Below are 20,886 nucleotides of genomic sequence, written 5' to 3'. Positions count from 1 at the left end.
CATCTCACATCAGGTATTGTTGTGCTTTGCAAGGTGCTGATAAAAGGGAGCCTTCAAACACTAGTGGCAGACAGAAGCCTTTCAGCTTGCTTCCCTCTGTCATTGCCTTTAATGCAAAAACAGGTACTTTTTTTTTTTTAACAGGAACAATAACGTTGCAAGCTATGCTTTTTTTTCCATTCAGAAAAACTGAAAGTCAGCAGAACAAAGTCAAACTGAACCCAAACTGAGAGGAAAAATTGTATTGCTCTCTATGGGTCTAGTTTGCTTCAGTTTTTTATTTAAAAAAAAAACAGAAAACAAAGACGGCGGGACAGACGCAGATGTGAAACCACCCTAAACTCTGGTGTCTCCAAATATTGCAGTTGTATCCAACCAAAGTAATCACAGTGCAGACAAATACTTTGTTTCAATAGTGAACCGCTTTATATCTGATATACTGAAGAACTGTTTACCAAAAAAACACTATGCAAATACCAATATTACCACCATACAGCAGTAGATGCAAGATCTACCCAGGCGTTTTGCACACCGCATAAAAGATTACAGTAAGTTACCTCCAGTGATTTACAGGTGATGCCCTCTCTGACTGCAATTCTTCACTTTCCTTTTGATTCTACATCCGGCCCAGACTGCCATGAAAACTTCTCCCAGACATCTTTGACTGCTCATTTACCCAGAAACCTCCACCCCTCTGCACAATCTCTGCATCTATAGTGCCCCATCTAGTAATAATACTACCTATGGTACCCCACAAAGTAATAGTATCTCCCTTTTTGTGTATGTGTTCTGGCATGGGCTCTTGGGCTCAAGTCCTCTCCTGAACCAATAGGTAATGATTATCTCTGTAGATTTACTATGACTTTTCCCCCTCGTCCCACTTTCTCCAGAGAGTAGCCCAAGACCTGCACATGACGGACCTTTCAGAATATTCTCACCTTTTATCTTTTCCCTTTTTTGTCTCCCAACTCACAAGAGGTACTATATACGATATTGGTGTGGTTTTCTGAGTCTTAGATAGCAGCGGAAGAGTCATATAATGGCCAGAAATGCTGTTATTGCTGATATACACTAAAAATGACAAAATATTCTGTAAATGTTATCTAACAGTTTACTTGCACTTTAAAGTAACTTAAATATGTCACCCTAATCTGAAGGTGAAAACCTCAGAAGAGACATAACTCTTATCTAGAGTATTAACAGCAGCAGGGAAAGGGTTACATGTTTCTGTTTTTACCTTTGTACTCCATGTAGGTTGTTACAGATGCCAAAGAAATAAGGTAGACAGAAGCAAAGTTCAATTTGCAAAACACAAACTTTTACTGTACATACTCCAATTTTTACATTCCATTGGAGGGTGCTTCATTTTAAATGAACGACAGCCAGTCACAGTCCACAGGTCACAAGCCTCAAAGGTGAGGTATACACAAAGCCCCTTGCCTGTCTTACTTCTAGTCCTAAGATGGACTCACCTGACACAGGAGTAAGGTGACAGGTGCCTAGCTTGGCTTGGGGCCTCCTCTCCTAGAGCGGGGTGCATTCATCATGCCTACAGTAGTTCTGTGGCCGCATGGCCCACAGCATGAACTCCTATCACCCAGTGGCGGTTACTGCAGGTACATTGGGTAGGGAGCACAAACATAAACAGGTAGGGGGGGGGGTGTATCTGAGTGGCGGGGCAGCTCATCGCTCCTCTACTCCCTTACACTGTAATAAATATAAGCTGAAGACTTACGTTTTTGGCATGCTTCCAGATGACAATAAGATGGTCTAGAAGAAGAAACGATGCCCCGCAGGGAGGGAATCATGGTCTGTTGAAGCTCTATAACATTCATACTCTCAACTGAAAATAAAGAGAAGGGAAATAATGGTGCAACAAACAAGCAATAAACTAAGCTCTTATAGCCACAGGATATGCCATAAAAGTCAGATATGTGCAGGTCTCCTGTTCTCGCCCCCAACTAGGTTGTATGAGGTGGCCAATGGTGGTCAGGATTATTGAAACAGCCAAGTGGGCTTCGCTATACTGTTTCTGTAACTCTCATAGCAGTCAATGGGAATTATGCAAACAGTGTAGCTTGCTGTGCCATGCTGTTTGAGTAACTCCCACTGACATTTACGGCAATTACAGTAACAGCGTATTTCAGCCGCACTAGACAATTTTCACAATCCCAGTCTAAAGGTCACCTTGTACGGAGTGGCGGTCATTTTTGGCTGAGATGGGAACGTCCCTTTCAAGGTGCTATCACACGAGCGCTAGAAACTAACGCTCAGCATGTATAGATAATGGCCGGGCTAAAGTTGCAAATCCAGATGCAGCCCGGAAATCAACAGTAAATCCCGAGGGTTAGGGGCACCCTGCAGGTGCCAATGCATGCTGTGGATGATCCGCTGTAACTGCATGTCGATCGATAATCTCTAACTGCCAGGTAGTATCTGGACTTGTTATGTTAAGTTCAGGAGCAGCCCAGCAATTTGCAGTGCTCTGCATGCAGTTATCGCAGACATCCGAGATTTATAAACTGATGTTATTAACAATCAACAGTCAATTATCAGTTTATTTCATTTGTGGTCGACCCCGAACCTGTTGCTTTTGGCTGCATTACAGCTGCATCTCGGACGTAAGGTGGGTGCACAGCAGACGGTGTGTGGGACCCTACCTTCATATGGCAACGAAGGTGGTCATATATATGTATAACGTGGCAAAAACCTTTATAGCATTTACAATAATCTGATAATTCCTATATAAAACTTTGCATCAATGAATCACAATCATTTTCAGCTGCAAGCAATGGCTTGGGGGAGTGCAGTGTATTACCTGAAATACTGCTAATAAGGCAGCTGGTGGAGCGATCAAATGCTTCATACATCTGCTGCCCATTAGTGGTAACCGCTCAGGAATGGACAGGGCAACCTGTAGAAGACATAAGCATATGCTCTGCACATAAGGATAAAAGGCAGTTTTGACCTGAAATAGATTTTAAAGCAATTATTTGCAAAATCCACATTAATCAATTAAGGTTGAACAAACTGTGCACCTCAAAGTGTATATCCTCTAGAGGTTCAATCTATACAGTAGGTATAATACATAGAAAAACCTAAATCATTACGCAAATAAGCATGTTACTTATCTTGTGCTCATCCCAAGTGACATCTGTACTATACTCCAGAGCTGCACTCACTATTAATAATACTAACAACAGACATTACATACAGCATTAAACTAATAAATAATTTGTGTAAGGGCGCTGTTCACAAGAACTTACAGTCTATGAGGGAACAGGGTTGATACAAGAGGTACAAGTGCTTGTTCTGTGCAATGGTCCAGCCATCTTTTAAATCAATAGGGTAGTATTGTACAACTGTATGAGCTGCTCACTAGCTAGTATCTCTGTCTATACAGATATGTGCATTAGTGTGTTTGTGGTGTGGGGGATGAAGGGGTCAGGTTCTGAGGGGGAATGTAGAAGCAGGGGGAAAGTTGAAGAGTAAGATTAGGGAATGTGGTATGCCTCCCTAAAAAGATGTGGCATTAGCGCACATTTAAAACTGTGGACATTGGGAATTAACCTGATTGCTGGGGTAGCGCACTCCAGAGAACTGGTGCAGCTCAGGAAAAGTCTTGGAGAAAGCATTGGGAGGTTTGGATTAAGAAGAAACTTGGTGTAAATTTAGTGGCCGAATGGAAAGCACGGGTAGGGTGGTAGACAGAGATGAGGATGGAGATATAGGGTGGTGCAGCAGAGTGGAGTGCTTTATGGGTGAGAGTAGTATAATTGTATTCCATAGTGGACGGGCAAGCAGTGCAGTGACTGGCACAGGATGGAGACGTTGGTGTTGCAGTTGGACAAAAAGATGAGCCTGGCTGCTGCATTCAGGATGGATTAGAGAAGGGAAAAACAATTAATAGCGAGTTGCAGTAATCAATCCAAGAAAGGATCAGAACAATAAGAATAATGTATTTAAAGTAAGGCTGGTTTCACACAGGTGCTAAAATTGAGTAAGATTTGTACGTTGCAAGACACCCAAATCTTGCACAAATATGAACCCATTCTTTTGAGTGGGGTTATACACATGAGTGATATTTTCCCACATGGTACCGTGAAGCAATGCTATCTGGGACACAAATCATGGCATGTACTATCATGCTGTGTGCTGTCACATTGCAGCGCCCATTGCTTTAAATGGGGCCGGCGGCAGCATCGCACCTCATGCTAGGTGCACGAAATGCAATGCAAGATCTCCCATTGAAAACAATGGGAGAAACTCAGCGGCGGTCCCCCACTGCGACTGACAGCTGAAGTGATACTGGGCTGTTTTCACATAAAAACTCCCGCATTCTCGGGCCTTTTGCATTGATGGCAAGCACGATATGGGGACGAGATTCATGGCCCCAAATCGCACTTGCCTGTGTGACGTTAGCTTAAGGGTGGATTCTGGAGATGTTTTTGAGGTGCAGGTGATATGAGCCTGTAAGTGACTGAATATATAAATAGGGTGTGAGGAAATAACAGAGTCAAATATGACCCCAAGACATCGAGCGTGCTGCCTCAGAGTTATGGTGGTACCACAGACTGAAATGGAGTCATCAGGTTTATGTCTGTTAGTAGAGGGTACCCACAGTGTTAAAACAGATTACTAAAATGGTGCTGAGATAACATAGCATGTCAGGCTGAATGAAAAGAAAGTCCATCTAGTTCAGCCTTTTTCACCCCCCAGCCCCCCCCACTCCAACCCCCTCCTGTTGGTCCAGGATCTGTAGGCAGCAGAAAAGTTATCAAAAATGGATATCTGACCTCTATAGAACTGTATTATTCAAATCTGAGTCTGTCACTGTTATGGGGAAGCTGAGGTTACCATTGTTATTGAAACTCTAAGGCCGGACCGTAAGGACTCCTGTCCACGAACGATAGTGCATTGCATTACTTGCTGCGATAATCCGGCCACGAGTAACACAGTGCACGCTTTCCATAGCATTGAAGCGCAGCCCCCTATCCATGAGCGGAGAATGATAGGGATTCTCCGCTCACGGGACTCAAATTGTGGCATGCCGCGATTCTCCGCAGTGAGCCTATCTATCAGATAGGCTCACCACAGAGAACTGTCAGTTCTCTCCCCTGCTGTCCACGCAGGAGATCCACAGTAAAATGCAGGCTTTAAAAGGCCCCTCACAGATTCAAACTGAGTATTCCGCGAGCGGAAGAAAAATTTCAGCATGCTCTGTTTTACCTCGGAATGCACACAGACCGCCTCCATTGATGTCAATGGAGGCCGTCTGACCCGCAGCGTATACGCAATTAATATTGCATATGGGCTGCAGGTACCTGCTCCATTGCTAAGCGATGGCGCGGGAGATACAAATAAGCAAAAAAAAAAAAAACCTGTACTGCGCATGACTGCCGGCGAGCTGCTGTGGTCATTCACAATATAGTAGTAACAGGTATGCAGGGTCGCCGGCCGGGTCCACAACCATAATCTGCTGTGGTCTGCCCGTATGTGCTATCTGGTCCGCCCGTATGAGCCCGGCCTAAGAGGCTGGCAATGTTATGGAGTCCTTGAAGCTGGCACTGGTATGGAGCACTGAGGTTGCCTATCTTCTGGGTACACTGGGCACTGTGACCATCATATCCATACATCAATATGGTTTATATATGGAAATAATGTTTACTTCAGTCCGGATGATGAACCAGTTGAAAATGAAAATTAAAGAATGAGTCTGCGTTTTCGGGGAAATGGGGGAAATTGGAAGCTCAGTGTGAACTGATTGAGTTACTGCAAACTTAATCTTGCACTTTCTACATAGACGGGGGCAACAGGAAACTCTTGTGTTTATACTTTACTGGTAATAAGCGGGAAAGCTCCAGATGGGAATCATTAGCTGCTGCCAGCAGACATCTGCTTCCAGTTACCCGCCATGTCCTGGAACTGCTGTTCTGGTTCAGAAACACTTCTTCAGCCTTTTAAGTTCTGGATTTAGCTCTCCGAGGTCCCTCACATGGCAAACGTGTGCCGCTCTCCTGTAAAGCATACTGCATCTGTTGTGTATTGACTTAAATGCAGGCTGTGTATGTATGTGAGGTACCGTGTACTCAGTGGGGGGCACCACATACAATTGGCGCCAGAGGTCGACAGCGGATAACAATGTCTAAGGTTAATTTACCTCCACTGGAAAGTAGACATTTATAGATAGAGAGGCAGTGTGTGTTTAAAGGTTTTGCCCTTTCATTACAAAGTGCAGTCCTTTAGGTATACACTATATTTGTAAAAATGACTACTTCATTGTTGTACGGTTAGATTTGTAGAGTGAGGGGTAGTCACAACTCCACCCCTGTTAATAAAAGTAGAATTCAATTCTAAGTTGTCTTTTGCCACAATTAGTGACATAGAAAAGACGTGGAATATTAATGCGTATTTTAATATACTGAACAATTCCATCCCCCCAGTAGAAGATTGCAGTGCGAGGCGTAAAACATCCTGGACTATGGGTACAGAGGCTGATATGGGTAAATCACGCCTGGTTTTATAGAAAATGACACTCATTCACACGGACGTAAACACATTTCGGCCACGTAAAAACGCATATTTATTATACCGAAAATAATTTACGCCCGTGTATTTTACCCGCGTCGGTGTGCTTTTGTGTGGGCAAATACAATGTGTACTTGCACATGTACAAAAGAATGTGCAAGGTGGCATTGAGTTTGTGCATGAATACACAGCGAATACGCAGGTTTTCTGTGTATTTTGTGCAGATTTACGCACGCGCATTGAATTCAATTTGCTTCTGTGGTGCGTAAATATGCTCCAAGATTGGACATTCCGCCTATTTTAAATGCACTCCTGTGAACAAACCCATTGAAATCAATGGCTTCTATTCACTGAGTATTATGCGCACAAAAATTGTGAACAAGCCCTATGAGTGACAAGTAGAGATAAGCGAGCGTATTCGCTAAGGCAACCTACTCGTGTGCCGGCGCGGGAGAGCAGTGAGTTGCGGGAGGGAGCAGGAGGGAGCGGGGGGGGGGGGGGGGAGTGAGAGATATCCCCCCCTTTCCTCCCCTCTCTCCCCCGCCAGCACCTGAATCTTTTGAGGCGAGCTGGCAGGTACTCGCATAAGGCACTACTCGCTCGAGTAGTTTGCCTTAGCGAGAACGCTCGCTCATCCCTAGTGACAAGTAAGGTGTGTTACCCTGCTTGCTGTTTTAGATAGTTTTTCCTCATAATCTTAGCTTACATAATACCACCACATAGTGTCCAAAAATGTGCAATATCCAAATCATACTATCATAACTGGGTTGTGCCATGAAATTAAGTTATCAACTCTCCATAGGAAAGGGGCTAAGTAGCTGATTGTTGGCCTTCAAGTGCTTTGCTATCCCTGGTAGTCCCATTGAAATGAGTAGAGTGATGATATGCACGTGGAAGCTCAGGACCCATTCTCCAGATCAGCAAGGGTCCTAATGCTTGGACCCCCAATGATCAGCTAGTTATTTCTTAGGACAGCCCCTTTAAAGAGCGACACTTAAGGCTACATTCCCACGAACGTATATCAGCTCGGTTTTCACGCCAAGCTGATATACGTCGTCCTCATGTACAGGGGGGGAGGATGGAAGAGCCAGGAGCAGGAACTGAGCTCCCGCCCCCTCTCTGCCTCCTCTCCGCCCCTCTGCACTATTTGCAATGAAAGGAGGTGGGCGGGGCTAAGTGGTAAGAATTAGCCCCGCCCCACCTCTCCCCATTCTCTCAGTTCCTCTCTCTCAGTTCCAGCTCCTGGCTCTTCCATCCCCCCCCCCCCCCGTTTTCCGCGGCGTTCTTTGTCGCGTTTTCGCGGCGTTTTCGCGGCTTTTCCATTAATTTCCATTGACTTTCATGGGTGCATTAGGAGAAAAATAAGGACACATATGCAACTGACAGTTCCTATGTTAAAAAACGCAACGCAACGCAAAAAAAACGCCAGTGGACAGGAGTACATTCAATTCTAATTGCTCTTGAGAAAAAACGCAAAACGCAAAGAAAAAAAAATCGCCAGTGGGTGGGCGCCCTAATACTGCAATTTGATTCCCAAATTCTCAATACCATTGTAGTGACCCGAAGTCTATATATCTGGCCCCTCCATAATAGTGATACATGTCATGTCTTTTATGTGGATGCACTGTGCAAAGTATCTTATCTGCTATTATGTGTATTGCACAGCTGCAGCATGTAAGAGGTTAATGTCTGCAAGTGGCTGGGATATGTTTGGGAAAAAGTATCAAGTCTGTCTAGTCACGTAATGTCATAGGATTATAAATATGAGTGATTGAAAGCTAGTTGTGGTTAGTCTTTCATCATCTTCAATGGTTAGGAATGGAGTAGGAGTGCCGGCCAGATGTGGTGGAGTGATGGAAGAGGAAGAGAGGTATCCTGACGTTTAACATCCCAGGAACCGCCTCTGAGGAGAGTGAGAGAGGAAAAGGAGTCCGCAGTGCAGTCGTCAATACAAAAAGTAGCAAATGAGTGTCTACAGAGTGTTGTGTCCCCCTCCGGTGGTAGTCTGGAACATGGAGTGTGTATGTTCAGGAGCGGAGCTTTATAGATAATGAGACTGTAGGCCCGATTTCATCCTGCGTCCTCCTCCCTGACCGTCTGCTAAAGCTGTCTTTACCTGCACGAGTGAGAAGACTGTATTCTGCAAAGCCTGATGTAAAGTTTGCCAGTAACTGTTCATAACCAGTCATTGAGTTTTCTCAAGTTAAATCGTGTGTGGACCGCCAGAGTCATCGGTGAGAAGGAACGGTGGCGTCACAAGTGACAATGTCTACAGTCTATTATACTAATTGCTGACCCAGCATTGCCTGGAAGAGGCCTAGCGGTCCCTTGGCCGGGGTTCTGTGCGTCCCTCCGGGGAGGAGTCTGGTAGAGCCACCATCACAAGTGCCATCCCTAACCCGCCAACTCCTCAGCGTGGGCCTCGTGTCTTGGTCGCTGCACCATCTCAAACCACAAAATAATGCTGGGTGGTTTCAGCACTGTACTGGTCAGCTATACTGCACATTGGAGGCACCGTGAAGAATATGACATGACCAGTTATTATATAGTGTCACATGATGATCCCATCACCCTGATTACTGAGTCATGCTGTATATCAGCTTGTTATGTAACGCAGCACATACCATAAATCAGAGCTAACAAAGTAGAAACAGTGCTATAGTGTAGACAAGAACTGCGGTCATCTACCTCTAAGTCATCACTGCCCTTTGCTCCCAACACAGTAAGCTGCCCATGCATATCATCTAAAGGCAAACTTTACTTTTCAACATGATTCCCCATCCTAGAGAAAATGTCAGACAACCTTTTATCAGCTTTTCTTTATTCAATTTGTACTATTTTTAATATACGGAATGGTTTCTTTTCTGTCCACTGGCAAAGTTAAAATCTTGGGTTCTCCCACGATTGACTTTTATCACCTTTCCATAGTCTGATCACGGAAACCCTTGCCGATTCCAGGATCGGGGATCCCGTGTCTCCCTCTCCTCCTCACTTGGGGCTCACTGCACCCCATGCAGTGAAGAGATCAATTAACTGAGTGGTGGTTGAGCGTTCACAGTATTGCTCCATTCATTTCAATGCAGCTGACCAAAATAGTTGAGTACAAGCACTTGGCTATCTCCGGCAGTCCCATTGAAGAAGAATGAAGCAGCTCCGTGCCTGCTTGACTGCCACTCCATTAGAGCTCCTCCTGACTGCACGGGGTGCAGTGAGCCTGCAGTGAGGAGTGGAGAGGGACATGGGACCTCTGTTCTCGGGATCAATGGGGGTCTCAGTGATAAGACCCCCACCAATCAGACCTTTATCACCTATCCCTCGCAAACACGAGGGGGAACATAGAATTTCCAGGCAAATGTTACAAATCTGCCTTTCTGATTGTGTGCGGCTGTATTATGTGGACATATTATGTTTGCTGTAGTTCTTTTGACACTTTATATAATGGCACAATTATTTGGAAGTATTAGGGCACTACCACTCATCTTCCTGCTCCTTCTCAGACATGAAAGTATGCTTCAACTAAACAGTTTGTCTTGAGACCTTCATGAATTTTGACCAAGCCCTGTGAGTGGCTTAAAGCTCTATTCACATGAACGTTTTATTGCGGCTATTTTGCCACAATAAAACATTGGGCAAAAATCGCAGCCATCTGAGGAATTGGATTCCAATGCATTCATTCAAGATAAGTGATTTTCTGGCACATAAAATTGGCTGGCTGGAAAAGATAGCACATATACTGCAGATTCCAATCGTCCGCTTTTACACGCGGCCAGAAAAGATAGGTCTTGCCCTATCTTTTGGTCATGATCAGTCGGCAGCTCCCATAGAAGCCTATGGGAGCTGCCAGCAAGGGGAGGGCCAGGGACTTTAGCAGCAGCACACGCTGCTAAACTCCCTGCCATCTACCTCCCCCTCCCTTTTCCGGCAGCTCTCATAGGCTTCTATGGGAACTTCTATGGCCACGATCAGCCGGCAAAGAGAGGGGGAGAGAGATTAGCATTGCTAAACCCTCTCTCCGCGGCCGACAGTATTCCGGCCTGCAGTGCATATATGCCACACCCGGCTGTCTAAATAGCTGAAAAAATTTGATATTTAGCTGCGATCTTGCTCATGTGATTTTCGGCCGCAGTGCAGGCGGTCGAAAATTGCAGCGCCCGTATGGAAAAGGCTGGGTTTCACTAGTCTTAGATTTTCCCCAAGTGCTGCCATGATAAGATGCCCTCTACCACCTCCATTGCCGAGATATGGGTGTACAACTGGCAGCTGTATTCAGAGGCGTAACTTGAAGCTTCTGGGCCCCAATGCAAAACCTGTAACAGGGCCCCCAACTATAATGCTTTATTTATATATGGAGAAGAAAGGCCTAATGGGCCCCCTAAGGCTCCTGGGCAACTGCATCCTCTATAGCTACGCCAGTGGCGTGTATTCTTTTGGAGACCAGGCAGTTACCCTCCTAATATACTAACTCAAATACACTTGTAAAGGAGTCATCCGATGAGTTAAGTTAGAAGTAGTAGTGAGAGCTAATTGTTCATACAAAATGACACAGCGGCAATGGTTTCAACCCGCAAATTTATTAGTATTTTAAGGGGAGAGGCAATTACTAGACACAATTGGTGCTCTCTATATCATCTAATAAAGTTGAGCTACTCATAGTTTATAGCGGATCTGGTAAAGTTTTCTATTAAATGAGGTGTTGATCTCGGGTTGGACCCAAACATCAAGAAAAATCTAAGTGAGCTGTCTTCAAACATCCTGTCCACCTCCTATTGTCTTATGATCATAGAACAGAAGGCGACAGATGAGGCTGCCTGAAGGCTGAAACAAATTGTTAAAGGTCTCAGACAGAGACAAGGCTCAATGAATTACTAGTATGAATAACACAGCCTAGGGAGGTGACAAGGGACGAACAGAAAACAAGATCTTAGCAAGGGCTAAAACAACATGATTTCATTACTATATCCATGAATAGACACTAGTGCTACCTGGCTATGGGACAACCTGCCATGTTTTCAATTTGTTACACTGAAAAATAGTAAAAAAAAACTTTCCGCCCCCCACCTGACACTTTTCATCCCCTTTTAAGCTTATGGGTGCAGTCAAGGTGTAATGTAAATGGGCAGCCATAGGATGCATGCATGGGCAAGCTGTTGCGGTTAGATGGGTAGTAGCTGTCATCTCCATGGTTCCTGCTTTACATTTAGCTATTAGTATTTGACAATTGTTGACAGTGTTATGGAATTATGCTTTTAACCCCCAACACTCTGTCAATAGGGGCATTGTCACAGACCGTCCCTGTAAGGCTCTGTCCTAGGCCCAGTGTTGTTCAACATTTTTATAAATGATCTGGAGGAGGGAATTGATGGAAAACTGCTCAAATTTGCCGACGACACAAAGCTAGGAGGGATAGCCAACACTAGGGAAGAAAGAGAGGGTATTCAAAAAGATCTAGAAAAGCTTGAACAGTGGGCAGCGACTAACAGAATGGTATTAAACAAGGAGAAATACAAAGTCCTACATCTGGGCAAGAAAAATTAAAAAAAGCACATACAGAATGGGAGGAATTGGGGTAAGCAGCAGCACATGTGAAAAAGACTTGGGTATGCGCAGAGCAGAGCCAGCGGCCGGGGAGTGACATTTCTGTGAGGGCCTCTGCGAGCCCCACACAGAAATAGAGCATGCCACGATTTGTTTACCGCGCGAGATTTCGCACGGACAAATCATGGCCGTCTGCGTAGGATTGCGTTTTCTAACGCAATCCTATGGCAGCTTCCACAGGCAGAAATTCTACGGGAAATCCCGCCGCTGAATTTCCGCCCATGTGCAGGGGGCCTAAAAGGCGCTGTCTGCCTCCGACGAACGTCTCCCGAAGCTCCCCAACTTAATGAATGGCTGTGATTGGCTCTTTGAGCGCTGGCTCTGATTGACTGAGTGTCGCTGCGCTCAGTCAATCAAAGGCAGAGCTTCCTGGAGGCAGGGTTTTTCAAACTCCTGACCAGGAAGCTATGCCAGAGAACTTCATTTAAATGTCGGGGAGCATTGAGAGATGTGCGCTAGAGCCAGATGGCGCCTCTTAGGTGATATATTTCTTCTTTTTTTTTGCAACTATGGCTTATTTTAGGCTTTTTACAGTAGGTTTTCGTGCGATGCGATGCAACACAAAGAAAGGCTCCATTGGGAAACATGGGCTACAAAAAAATGTTGTAGTCTCGCAATGTTACAGGCTACGAAACATCGTTCATGTGGAAGATCCCATTGGGCTCCACATACATGCGATTTGTAGCACTTTCACATAGCGACAAAATCAACTATCTTGTCGCCCGTGCAGAAGCAGCCTTATTGTATATTGTATGTGATACCGCTCAGGGACTCCTTTACAGCTGCTGAAAACAGCGGTGTGACGGAATCCCCAAATGAAAACAAAAGGAACCATTCACTTCTATTGTGAGACAGATACCTATTTGATGTCCATGTTAAAAGGTTCCCATTTGTTTCTGCTTTATTTAGAGTACAAAATAGTGTTGTCAACTATGTTATTGTATATTCCAAATAAAGCGGAAACAAACAGAAACCTGGTAAAGCGAACATCAAATAGGTGTCCGTTTGGCAATAGAAGTGAATGGTTCCGTTCGGGAATTCCGTTACAGCGCTGTAGCCTCGTCTGGCTACAACTCTAGAGAAATCTCAGTAGGGAGAAGTATTAGGTTTGTAGGATTTACAGACAATTCACTGACTGTAAACAGAGATCTTGATAGCAGTGCTGCGTACTTTCAATCTTCATCTGCCATGATACCAATACAGGAAAAGAAGTAAACAGCTTTTATTGAAGAACTTCTTTCAGAAAGAATCAAGCCTCTAATTCCATTTGAAAAAATAAGAGAGGAGGTAGAATCTGCAATGTCTGTTACAGCTGGCCCGGTATATGCCAAATCAGACGATTTCCATAATCCTGCTGGTCACATGGCTTGTGGAATGCAGTCAGTCACATCAGTGAGGTCACCGCTTATTAGACTGGGTGAGTGCTGGAACTGCCCCTTACATAATAAGTAGTCTAGCATGTGCACAAACACTGCCCAATAGGTGAGATAATACAGTACATGAGCATGTGCCCAGCCTAAGAAGTTACAGTCATCTACTGCACTATACAAGTCTTCTGTCTCTTATTATTATCATACCATTACACATTATTGTGTTTAGGAGATGAGAATTAAAATAGATCTATTACAAGAATAGAACTACTATAATACTAGCCCTACATACAGGAATATAACTACTATAATAATGCACCCTGTGTACAACAATAGAACTACTATAGAACCGCTTCCTGAGAACAAGAATAGAACTACTATAATACTGTTACTATGTACAAGAATATAATTATTATTATACTGCCTTCTATGTACAACAATATATCTACTATAATACTTCCCCCTATGTACAAGAATATAACTACTATAACATTGCCTCCTATGTACAAGAATATAACTACTATAATACTGCCCCCTATGTACGAGAATATAATTATTATAATACTGCCTTCTATGTACAAGAATAAAACTATTTTAATACTGCCTCCATGTACAAGAATATAGCTACTATAATACTGCCCCCTACGTACAAAAATATAACTGTTATAATACTGTCCCCTATGTACAAGAATATAACTACTATAATACTATACCTATGTACAAAAATATAACCACTATAATACTGCCCCCTATGTACAAGATTATAACTACTATAATACTGCCCCCTATGTACAAGAATATAACTACTATAATACTGCCCCCTATGTACAAGAATATAACTACTATAATACTGCCTCCATGTACAAGAATATAGCTACTATAATACTGCCCCTATGTGCAAGAATATAACTATAATACTGCCCCTATGTACAAGAATATAGCTACTATAATACTGCCCCCTACGTACAAAAATATAACTGTTATAATACTGTCCCCTTTGTACAAGAATATAACTACTATAATACTATACCTAAGTACAAAAATATAACCACTATAATACTGCCCCCTATGTACAAGAATATAACTACTATAATACTGCCCCCTTTGTACAAGATTATAACTATTATAATACTGCCCCCTATGTACAAGAATATAACTACTATAATACTATCCCTATGTACAAGAATATAACTACTATAATACTGCTCCTATGTACAAGGATATAACTACTATAATACTGCTCCTATGTACAAGAATATAACTACTATAATACTGTCCCTATGTACAAGAATATAACTACTATAATATAGCCTGCTATGTACAAGAATGTAAATGCTACAATACTGCCACCTATGTACAAGAATTTAACTACTATAATACTGCCTCCTATGCACAAGAATATAACTACTATAATACTGCCTCCTATGTACAAGAATGTAACTACTATAATACTGCCCCCTATGTACAAGAATATAACTACTATATTACTACTCCTATGTACAAGAATATAACTACTATAATAATGCCTCCTGTGTACAAGAATAGAACTACTATAATACTGCCCTGTATGTACAAGAATATAACTACTATAATACTGCCTTTTATGTACAAGAATAGAATTATTATAATACTGCCACCTATGTACAAGAATGTAACTACTATAATACTGCCTCCTATGTGCAAGAATATAACTACTATAATACTGCCCACTATGTACAAGACTATAACTACTATAATACTGCTCCTATGTACAAGAATATAACTACTATACTACTGCCTCCTATGTACAAGAATATAACTACTATAATACTGCCCCTATGTACAAGAATATAAATGCTATAATACTACCTCCTAAGTACAAGAATATAACTACTATAATACTGCCCCCTATGTACAAGAATATAACTACTATAATACTGCCCCCTATGTGCAAGAATATAACTACTATAATACTGCCCTCTATGTGCAAGAATATAACTACTATAATACTGCCCACTATGTACAAGACTATAACTACTATAATACTGCTCCTATGTACAAGAATATAACTACTATACTACTGCCTCCCATGTACAAGAATACAACTACTATAATACTGCCCCCTATGTACAAGAATATAACTACTATACTACTCTTTAATTTTCTCAATCGTTTAGGTCAGTTGTAACAGCAGAAGTTTATTTATAGCTACAGAACTCTGATCAGATAAGGTCAGAACTCACATGGTTACAGTAATCACATTATTTATAACAGTTCCAACATGTTATGAAGATTTTGATAGCATACGGCAGGCAGTAAATTGGGCTTCAGTTAAACATTAATCACTATAAACAATTTATATCAACTGCAGCACTTACATAGAATCGATGCAATCAGATTCTGATATCCTGTAATCCATACAGCGAGGAGTAGGTGGATGCAACAGCCCGTTTAGGTCCGGATCAAGACCTCACAGTCCTTCAGATTATAAAGTGTAGACCAGGCCAGGCAGCATCAGATGTGGCATGGAGGAATAAAGATTTGAAAATCATTTAAAACCACATCTGATGCTGCCTGGTCTACACTTTATAATCTGAAAAACATTAATCACTATGGCCTTCTTCAGACGGCTGGGTAAGATCCCGCTGCGAGAATTCTCGAGCCATGCTCCTGCAGTTAACCCGGCGGCTCACCTGCTTTGGGGTCTTCTTCGCTCTACTATGTGCCGGATGCAATAAATGTATAAGCTATCAGTGTAATTGTACATCATCGGGTCATTTTGATAATTAATACATTCTATATCAGCAATTTATTATTCTTTTAAGCTGAGGATATCCCTCTGGAAAACACCTAAAATACTGTCTATTAAATCCTAATGATACACATATGTGCTAAGTGTATTTTCCATTTTCTCTAACTTTCTATATACTAAATATATCTATTATAATACTGCCCCCTGTGTACAGGACTTAAGACCCAAACAATCTGGATAATTTCCATTTCTAAATGTCCCTAAATGTTCCTGTTACAGTCACACACCCTCAGACCAGAGCAAGGAAAACACTTGACATGCTGATGTCATCATATCAGCTGGCATGTAGCTTCTGAACAGCTAAATAAATAGACAATCCCAAGAGTTGTCCTGAAGATCAGATCAACTGACGTGTCTGTGATTAGGACATATGGAGGAGATTTATAAAATTGCCTAACATTAAAACAGTTTTTGTTGCCCATAACAACCAATCCCAGCGCAGCTTTCATTTCATTCCCTGCCATTAAAAAATGAAATTGTGTGATATGGGTGAAAATGATTGTTTTAATTTTACCCGGCTTTATAAATTTCTCCCAACGTGTATTTCTACAATAAACTAGATGTCTACAGGGGTCTACAGATGGCAGCTGCCCATACATTTTAGATACAGAAGTTATTGGCTGGACGCTCGTTTTGCTGACAACAACTCCGCCAACTCCTCTAGTTACACTCTTTGTAAAAAAAATTCAAGTCCCTAGAAGAAGTTGTCGTTTTGCTGCAAAACTCGGCATGCGGTTCCATCTCAGACAGATATGCAAATGATTAGAGTTGCCACCTAGGGCCCTAAAAGTGGTTCCATGCTTGGCCTATAAAAAGGCTCTCAGAGGCTGTTAGTCTGTAGTGGACTTCTTTTTCCCCTCGTGTAGACTGTGTTGACCACTAGACGCCTCTATGATGCAATCGATGCAAATGATGCAAAAAGATGTAACTCAATTAACCCCTTAGTGACAAAGCCTGTTTTCACCTTAGTGACCAAGCCAAAGTTCGGAAATCTGACGTGTCACTTTAACATAGAATAACTCCGTAAAGGTTTTGCATATCCAGGTGATTCTGACATTGTTTTTTTGCCACATGTTGTACTTCATTTAGGTGGTAAAATAGACCAATAGAATTTGTGTATATTTATTAAAAGTGCCAAAATTGGGAACATTTTTATTCTTTCACATTTTCAACTGTAATATCTCAAATATGTGCAAACATACTATATAAATTTTTGCTAAAGTATATATTTCCATCTGTCTACTTTATTCTGGACACACATTTGAAAAACCATTTAGGAGCCGTACAAATTTAACATTACTTATCAACATTTTGAAGAACACTTTGTTTTTCTACACCAAGCCAAGATTGCAAAGGCTCATAGGTGTCAGAATGGTAGATATCCCCACAAATGACCCCATTTTAATCCTTTAATGCTCCAGGAAATACATTTATGCCATGCTACGTCAGGGTATATATGAAGAGAGATCGTGGGGTGACCTCTCTTAATACAGCAAGGGCGTCAGCTTTTTATTACAACTGACACCCACGCGCAATAGCTGCAATCAGCTGTGCGGCTGATCAGTGCTATTAACCCTTTAAATGCCGCTGGCAGTTCTAGCAGCAGCATTTAAATCCCCTGAACAATGTTCAAGGGTCCCGTATGGTCCCCCCGCAATGAGATCGCAGGGAGCCGTGCGGGTGTCATGGCATGCGCAGACGACCTGTGCGGCGCGAGCACGCTGGAGCGGCTCGTCCACAGGACAGAAGAGGCAGACTGCGCAAGCGCATCTATTCGAGCCAGGAGAAGGATTTGGTCTGCGCCAGGGAGATGGGGATGCCAACACGGGGGGGAGGAACCCCCTGTAGGTAAGTATATAACTTCTGTATGGCCAATATTTAATGCATGATGTATATTACAAAGTGCATGTATATGGCCATACAGAAGTGTTTAACTTTACTTGTATTTGCGGTACAACCCCTTTAAGGCTGACAGGAGACTGAGATCTAGAAAAGAGGAACGTCAGTCCCATAAGGCTAGGGAATCCAGCAGACCCGCTCCCACTTCTCCCATACTAACTTCTGGTGCCGATCCTATGCAAGTGGATCAGCTAAGTCCCGAGGAACGGTGACGGTTCCGGATGACTCATCGCCTCTGCCTCTATTGTGGGAAAGCCGGACATCGTGTAGCGACCTGTCCTCAGAAGTGTCTACAACATCAGTCCAAACTGGCAGAAAACTTCAGATCCTAGGCGATTTTTGGGAGGATCGCCTAGGATCACAGGTACTCACTAAGTTGTTGGTGCCTTGTCAGATTGGCTTCCGGAATTTCACTCGGTCCGGTCAAGTTTTTATTGATTCGGGTGCTGCCGCCAATTTGATTAGTTTAAGTTTTGTCAGAGCTCTGATGACTGAATTCTCGGCTTCACTATTATTCATTCTACCCCTCTGTCTGCAGGTGTTGTTCAATGGAGTACTCCCATTTTACAGTTCACTGTGGATGTTCTCCATTCTGAGAATCTGTCGTTCTTGGTAATGGAAAGAATGTCAGTTGATGTAGTGCTTGGTATGCCCTGGTTGGCACTGCACAATCCCCGATTTGATTGGTCCACTCGGGAATTGACACATTGGGGGTTGTCCTGTCATAGTCACTTAGCTACTATATCCATGTGTTCAGCAGATACCATACTTATTCCTGAGTATTTGTCTGATTTTCATGACATATTTTCCAAGAACCTGTCTGAGCCTTTGCCTCCCCATAGGGAGTGGGACTGTGTTATTGATTTGATCCCCGACAGTCCCATCCCTAAGGGAGACATTTTCAATTTGTCTGGGCGTGAGCACGAAGCCCTTAAGTCCTATATCTCAGAGTCTCTGGCCAAACGACATATCCGGCCGTCCAGGTCCCCTGCCGGGGCACGTCTCTTCTTTGTAGAGAAGAAGGATTGGACATTGAGGTCTTGTGTGGATTATCAGGCTTTGAATAAAATTACAGTGAAGAATCAGTGCTCCTTGCCCCTGATTCCTGATTTATTAAATCAGGTGGAGGGGCCCACTGGTTTTCCAAATTGGACTTAAGGGGGACTTACAATTTAATTTGCATCCGAAAGGGAGATGAGTGGAAGACCGCGTTCAACACCTTGTTCGGACATTTTGAATGTCTAGTTATGCCCTTCGGACTTTGTAACGCCCCCGCTGTGTTTCAGGGTTTTATGAACACGGTCTTCCATGACTTCCAGGGGGTATTTTTGGTCATATATTTCGATGACATTCTGGTGTATTCCCCAGACTGGGATTCACATGTGCGGCACCTGAGGTTGGTTCTGACCCGTTTGCATGAGTACCAACTTTTTGTCAAGTTGGAGAAATGCATTTTTGGTACTAAACAAGTGTCTTTCCCTGGTTATGTGATTTCACCCACGGAGATTCAAATGGAGTCTGATAAAGTGGCAGCAATCTCTCAATAGGTCAGACCAAACAACCTAAAAGCTCTCCAGCGGTTTTTAGGTTTCGCAAATTTTTACTGTAAATTCATTAAGAATTATTCTGTTATTTCTCAATCCCTAACTTATTGCTGCCCCGGTGCTAGTACAACCTGACGTGCGGCGACCGTTTTTCATTGAGGTTGATGCGTCTGAGGTGGGGGCGGGGGCTGTATTGTCTTAGGAAGTCAGCAGGAGATCTGGGTATAGTCCATGTGCGTTCTTTTCGTGGAAGTTCCGTTCGGTGGAACATAACTGCGAAGTGGGTAATCGTGAGTTATTGGCGATTAAGTGGTATCTAGAAGAGTGGTGTCACCATCTTGAGGGGGCAAGGCATCTCATTACCGTGTATACTGATCATAAAAACTTGGTATATCTCGCTAACGCTAAGAGACTCACAGCTCGTCAGGCCAGGTGGGCGTTGTTTTTCGCCAATTTTAACCTCGTCGTTACATATATTCCAGGGGAGAAGAACGTGAAGGCAGACGCCCCCTCTCACAGAGTTTCGGTTCGCTGGAAAGTGAGACAGTGGCTCCCGAGAATATCTTGGCACCTGGGGTGGTGGTGGCAGCTGTAGAATCTGATCTCGTTCCTCATCTACAAAATTGTCAGCAGGACGCTCCCTCAGGGGTGCCGGAGGGCAGATGGTTTGTGCCATCTGTGTGATGGTGTGTGGTTGCATTTATCGGTAGATTTTATCACCGATTGAACTGAGTCTCAGAAGTTCACCACTATCCTAGTTGTTGTAGACCGCTTCTTAAAAATGGCGTTAAAGAAGCTACCTTCTGCGATAGAATTTTCCAAGATTTTTGTAAAAGAAATCATTTGTCTACATGGGGTTCCCGAGAACATTGTATCTGATCGCAGTGTTCAGTTTGTTGTGCAATTTTGGCGAGCCTTCTGTAGAAACCTGTGAACATCGCTTTTCTTCTCATCAGCATTCCACCCGCAAACTAATGGACAGACTGAGCGAAAGAACCGGGATTTAGTGCAATACTTATGGTTGTTTGCTAGCGAAAAGGCTCAGTGGGCAGAATTCCTGCCGCTGGCAGAGTTTGCGCTACACAACCGTACTTGTTCTTCCACTGGGGTATCACCATTCCTGTGCGTATATGGTCAGCATCCTCGCTTCCTTACAGCT

General features: G+C 43.2%; 1 long non-coding RNA gene across 1 annotated transcript in view; it reads right to left on the bottom strand.

Moving 5' to 3' along the window:
* LOC136631381 (uncharacterized) overlaps nucleotides 1-2,915 on the bottom strand; it is a 67,913-nt gene extending 64,998 nt beyond the window's left edge. The window contains exons 1-2 of the long non-coding RNA XR_010793008.1: nucleotides 2,819-2,915; nucleotides 1,736-1,843 (exon numbers count right to left, since the gene is read on the bottom strand). This is a non-coding gene — a long non-coding RNA (uncharacterized lncRNA). The remainder of the gene's footprint in view (nucleotides 1-1,735; nucleotides 1,844-2,818) is intronic.
* Nucleotides 2,916-20,886: the final 17,971 nt, after the last annotated feature.

This window comes from Eleutherodactylus coqui, chromosome 6, assembly GCF_035609145.1.
Source record: "Eleutherodactylus coqui strain aEleCoq1 chromosome 6, aEleCoq1.hap1, whole genome shotgun sequence".
NCBI classification, from domain to species: Eukaryota; Metazoa; Chordata; class Amphibia; order Anura; family Eleutherodactylidae; genus Eleutherodactylus; species Eleutherodactylus coqui.
Note: the sequence above shows the minus strand (reverse complement) of the source record. Positions and strands in the feature narration are given on the sequence as shown.